This window comes from Adiantum capillus-veneris, chromosome 8 (assembly GCF_014529385.1).
Source record: "Adiantum capillus-veneris isolate H3 chromosome 8, ASM1452938v2, whole genome shotgun sequence".
Lineage (NCBI taxonomy): Eukaryota > Viridiplantae > Streptophyta > Polypodiopsida > Polypodiales > Pteridaceae > Adiantum > Adiantum capillus-veneris.
Genome location: NC_140938.1, coordinates 34,822,349 through 34,828,919, shown reverse-complemented (window position 1 = coordinate 34,828,919; position 6,571 = coordinate 34,822,349).

Below are 6,571 nucleotides of genomic sequence, written 5' to 3'. Positions count from 1 at the left end.
CTTAAATGGTGACATGCTTATGCTTCTATGGTCAAAGGAATTATAGGTATACTCAACCAGAGGAAGATATTGGATCCATTTCTTTGGTCCCTATGAACAATATGCTCTAAGAATGTCCTCAATCACCCGGTTAATTCTTTCAATCTGACCATCTGTCTGAGGATGATATGTTGTGCTTAAACACAGCTGTGTTTCAATGGCTTGAAAAAGTGAAGTCCTAAACTTTGAGGTAAATTTTGCATCCCTGTCGCTAACAACTCTCTTAGGTAGACCATGAAGACTAAAGATTTCCTTTACAAAGATTCAGCTAATATTAGAGGCAGTGAAGGTAGTTTTTCTAGGCATCAAATTAGCTACCTTAGTAAGAATATCAACAATAGAAAATACTGAATCATAGCCTCCGACAGAGGGTAATTTTGTGACAAATTCCATATTGATACACTCCCATTTCATTTGAGGTATATCAAGAGGTTGAAGTTATTTAGGTAGTTTGATTCTTTCATCTTTAATCCATTGGTAGGAGAGTCATTGCTTCATATAGCAAAGAACACCCCCCTTCATTCCTGGCCAAAAGTAGCTTCTTTCAACAACATTTAAAATCTTTGCATACATAGGGTGACCTGAAGTTTGGGCTATCATGAGCCTCAAATAGGATTGCTTTCTTTAGTGTTGGATCCTTAGGTACACAAAGCCTTTGTTGAATGTAAAGACATCCCTCTTGAATAGAGTAGTCCTTTATAGATATATTTTTCTTCTCAAGTGTTATGCCTTATTGAATCTGCAAGGATAAATGCTGCTAATCTGGGTCTTTCAAGGCTGCTTCCTTAATTCTTTCCCACATGAGATTATTAGGTATATAGATAGCACTAAGGAAAGCTTTGCGACTAAGTCCATCCACAACTACATTGTCCTTCCCCGGTCTAAACTTTATGTCGAAGTCGTATTCTTGAAGAATTTCAATCCATCTTCTTTGCCTCATGTTGATATTAGGTTGTGTAAAGATCCACTTCAAAATTTTATGATCAGTGAGACTAGCTGAAATTTGCAACTGAGAAGATAATGTCTTCATAGCTTTAATGCATGGACAATTGCTAAGAGTTTCAAGTCATGCGTCGGGTAATTTTTCTCATGACCTCTGAGATTTTGAGAAGTATAGGCTACAGGCCTACCTTCTTGAGTAAGGACTCCCCCTAAAGCGAGTTTGCTAGCATCTGCTATAACTTCAAACTCCTTGCTGCAATCTGAAAGTTTAAGAATTGGGGCTGATACTAGGTATCCTTTTAACTTTGCAAAACTGGCCTCGTGTTTTGCTCTCCATTTGATCCTAGGTCCTTTCTTTAGTAAATCTATTGAAGGTGTTGCAATGAGAGCATAATCCTTGACAAATATCCTATAGCATCTTGTGATTCGAAGAAATCCCCTTATTTCCCTGACAAAAGTAGGTTGAGGCCATTCTACGATGTCCTTAACTTTATCTGCGTCAACTGAGATACCCTTGGAAGATATAATACAGCTAAGATAGCTGACTTGGGAAGAACAAAAGGTACATTTACTCTTCTTAGCATAAAGTTGATGATGTTGTAAGACTTGTAATACTTTACGAACGTGCTCTTCATGATCTACCTTATCTTTAGAATAGATCAAGATGTCATCAAAGAAAACCAAGACAAAATCATCTACATAAGGTCTAAATATATCCTACATTAGTCGATTGAAGATTGCAAGAGCATTAGTAAGACCAAAAGACATTATTGTGAACTCATAATGTCCATACCTAGTATTGAAATCCGTCTTTGGAATTTATGATTCGTTGATCACACACACACACACACTATGGGGCACCACTCGGCTTACACAACCCACCTGGCCGAGACAGGGAACACACCTATGGAGTGAGAAGAGAGAGACTACCCATTTACCCACTCCACACAGAGAGACACACACACACAGACCCAAAAAACTCAGCTCAAAAGAGGAGAATTTCTGATGTTTAGACTCAATTGAGCTTGGGCTAACACCAATGGGGCAAATAGCTCACACAATATAGGTAGAATATGCCAGATACAATCACAAATTAGAGCACAATCTTCGCTCATAGGAGAAACTTACACAGCCAAAATATCAGAAAACAGTGAGGAATTTGGTGTCCAGAACGGCCCAAAACCCCAATCTACAATGTCAATGTGCTCAAATCCGACCTCGGATGAGCAGTTTATAGCCAAAACAGGCTCCAAAAATAGCAAAAACACAGTTGCGGTTGTTCGTCCTCTTCTCTCCACATTTTTTTGTGGTCTTCTCTCTGGTTTTTCAGTTCCCACACTTACCTTTATCACTTGGGCACCCTTGGCCTTTTAGTTGACCTCAAACGGACCCCGAACAGGCCAAAAACTGACCTCAAAGTGCATAGTTGTCACCCTGCTGCATCCATCCGCACACCTGGCACTCAAGTTTTTTCAATAATGCATCCTACCACCACGTGAAGTGGCCCCAAAAGATGGTCCTCATGATGACCTTTCTGCATAATTATCACAAGAAAACACCCACGTTGTGTCTGTACTTATCCACGTGCAAATGTTGACCCCATTTGACCTCCTGACGCCACTAGATTCCATCTGATGCGCCTACTTACCTCATGTCATCGGCCCGCTGATAGCTTCTACGAGAATTTTAACCTCCTACCAAATCCTCATTATTATAGAAAAAACACACTGGTACTGGTGAAAGTGAAAATCGATGCACTATGTACATGTTATCCTACCTATACACATGTGGGCCCCACGTAACCACCTGGCTTTGGAAAATGGGCAATCCTTTATTTGATGCACATGCATGTGTATGTACATATGCACAATCCCTTGCTCCAAAAAAACTCCTAACAACGGGTATCCAAGGGATGATTCAGTCCTTGACAAAATCGTGCTACCTATTGCTCAATGGACATTTTTGGGGCATATCTTTGCAAGGTTACAAATTTGGAGTAGTACTCTCCCACCAAAACGATAGCTATTTTAGAGCAAAGAACTCATTCATTTTGGCATCGCGATGAGAAGGTGGAAGATATCTTGTTGTAACCGCTTCTTTTATATCCTCCCAAGATTGAGAAGCTCCTGAAACACCAAGTCCTTGCAATGTTGTTTCCAACATATTTTTTCATCGCCAATAAGACAAAACATTGCAAGCGTAGTTTGGTTTATAGGTTGGTTTCCTGCAGCTTCAAAATAGTCTTCCATTGCCTTAATCCAAGCTTCAGCATTGCGCTTGACATGGGTTTCATCACCTTTGAATGTGGGTGGTTGGGCTTGTTTAAGGAGAAGTTTTTTCTCCTATACGATTGTGTATGACTCATTTGATGGTACCTACACAATATTACGCTTGTCGATGGTTTGATTTAAAGACTTAACACAATATCAAGTGCTTTAAACTTCCACAACTCAAGACAAAATTTGGAAAGCAACTAGCTTTATTAAATTCAAGATGCCATAGGTTTATTAATATCAAGATATTGACGAAGGAAATTTGGAATGGCGGCCTCTACACCAAAACAAACTCCATTGCGCCACAACGGAAATGAGATGAGGGCACCACCTAGTCTTGGAAGCGTGGACTAGGACCGCTACACAAAGAGAGAGAGAGAGAGAGAGAGAGAGAGAGAGAGAGAGAGAGAGAGAGAGAGAGAGGTATCACTATGAATGAAGCATTAACCTTAGTGTGTGTACAAGGAATGGATAACTTCAAGCACTCCCAACACAAATAGCATGTAGATTACTAAACAACAACTCAAGGATTAGCCAAAATCACATCAAGCACTCTCACACACACATAAAAGATTTCTCTTAATTAACATAAGTAAGAGGAGGGGAGGTTACTAGCATAAAACAATTTGCACTCTAGAATGTGCAAGAATAGAGTGAATGAATGAGCTTTATGGGCTCATGGTGAGTGATACAAAGACTCGATGGGGCTGAGGGAGACTTGAAATTACAAAGGGGGGGGCATCTTTATATAGGAAAGAGAGTGATTAGTAGTGAGGTTAAGATCCAAGTGTAATTTGTACAAATGAAGCTGGATTAGGGACATTCAACCAATGAAGAAGCTCCTTCCAAGTGATTTGTTGACCAATTTGCAACTAATTGGCTCCATCATCACTTGTGTTGTCTTCACTCCTTCCTCCATAGCTTGAGTCCAAGAGCTTCCTTATTTTAAAATGTAAAGAATCTACATAAAATCAATACATATCTAGTAATAATAGAAAGGGGTTGAATGAGAACTTATGAATTACAACAAGATTAAGCATGATTTTAGAGGTGATTAGAAGAGGAATTTGTGATGGTTTTTTGAGCTTGAGAGAGAGGAGGAAGGAGGGGAGGGTGAGAAGACTAATGGCTGATTTTTAGAGAAAGTCTCAATGTGGAAAAGGAAGGGTGTGTGTGTAAAGGTAGAGGGGGTGGTCTCCACCACAGTTGAAAAAACTGGCGTCCGCCATTTTGGCCATATCTCGTAGACCGTAGATGCAAAAATTATAAAAACAAATATGGTCAGAATCTCAAGCTCATCAGCTACAACTTTGATGAAGAAAACTTTTCTTGGATCAGAGTGGAAGTATTTTTTTAAAATCCAGCAAAATCCTGTGTCTGTTTCCTTCCTTTACCAAGTCTTCCACTTGGGTCCCATCTGTTTGAGTCATTATATGGCTCCAAAGCCATGATGATATGAGCCACTCATGACCCTTGAATCATGGGTGCATGGCTCCACAACCACATCATATCTTTTATTTTCACATTTACATATTTTCCCTTCCCTTTACCACTAGGTTCTTCCTCTACCTTTCACCTCCGGTGAACTAGTCAAGAAAAAATTCCCATCAAAGCATTTTTTGAATTTTTCCAAGAGGTTGTTCTCACTCTTTCTTTTATTGTAAACCTCTAGAAGCAAGGAAAACCAACAAAATATAGTAAACAAAAATTTGTGATAGGCTCGAATCATAGCCCCCCCAAACCTGGCTAGGGGTTTTTATGCCTCTAGCCTACTTTCTTTGATCTTGGGCTGACCTTATCCTGATGTGATAAGGCTTTAGACGCCATCCATTTGTCCTAGTCTTGTGCACTTTACCATTAATGTCTTGAAGTCTGTAAGAGCCATTTTTGAACTTTTTGGTGACCAAGAACGGGCCTTCCCATCGAAAAAGAAACTTTCCATCCTTACGAGTGTCGAAGCGATTGTCATATCAAAGCACCAGAGATCCCTTTTTGATGTCTTTGGATGCTAGCTTTTTGTTGAACTTTTCTCTGCGCTTCTCTGCTTCTTGAGAATAGTGGTTGATGGCTTCTTCACGATCCAATTGCAGCCTCTCTAGATCCATGATCCTTTGATGTACTTTCTCCTTTTGAGAGCCTACCTGGCTACCCAATATTCAAAGACTTGTTAACTTCACTTCAATGGGCAAAAGCTCCTCCTTTCCATAAACCAAATGAAAGGATGTGTACCCTAATGTGGTTTTGAAGGAGGTTCTATAGGCCCATAGAGCTCCATTCAAGTGTTTGTCCCAATCTTGGCGCCTGGCATGTACCTGTTTGGTGAGAATTTTGCAAATGATTCCATTTACCTTTCCACCAAGCCATTGCACTGAGGGTAGTAAGGAGTAGAGTGTTGATGCTGAATATTTAGCTTTTGCATGAGTTATCCTACCAAGTGTGCTCTAAACCCTGGTCCTCTATCAGATAGTATTTCAAGAGGGGTGCCAAACCGGCAACAGATGTGGTCAAAGATGAACTGACTCACATCCTTAGCAGTAATTCTATTGGTCGGCATAGCCTCAGCCCATCTAGTCATGTAGTCTACTCCCATGTTGATGTATTCTTTACCTGACTGAGTGCGTGGTAGAGGCCCTATGGCATCAATTCCCCACTTCTCAAAGGGCCCATATACCTTTATTGGGTTCTGAGGTTTAGCTATGAGCCGTCGTGGTCCTGCTTTCTGACATTCATCACATGTTTGACACCAGTATTTGACATCACGATGAAGACTTGGCCAAGTAAACCCAGCTTGTAGAACCTTTCTACTAGTGATGTCGTGTGCAAAGTGTCCTCCGCACATATCATCGTGACAAGCTTTTAAAATCTCTTCAATTTCACTCTTCAAAGGCACTCTCCTAAGCACACCATCCTTACCAAGACAATACAAGTTATCATTTACTATGCGATACCTAGTAGCCTTCCTAGCTAACCATCGCCTTTCCCCTGCATTCAAGTGTTTAGGAGCCTCTCCTTGCTGCAGAATGTGCATAATATCTTCTAAGTCCTCCTTGCCTTGCTGAAGTGGAAGTTTGATGGCCACTGCTCCCACTATTAACTCATTTAACTTCGATGATGCTAGGTGGTCTGCATCCTTGTTCTGGTCTCTTGGCACATGATGTACTTGTGCCTCCCTAAATCTCCTCATAAGAGCTTTGGCTTCTCTCATTTTAGTAGAGAGACTGGCATTTTTGCAAGCCCATGTACCTTGCATTTTCCTTACCAAAAGCATGGAGTCACCAAAAGCATTTAATCTCTTAATTGAATTATCGAGGCACCAA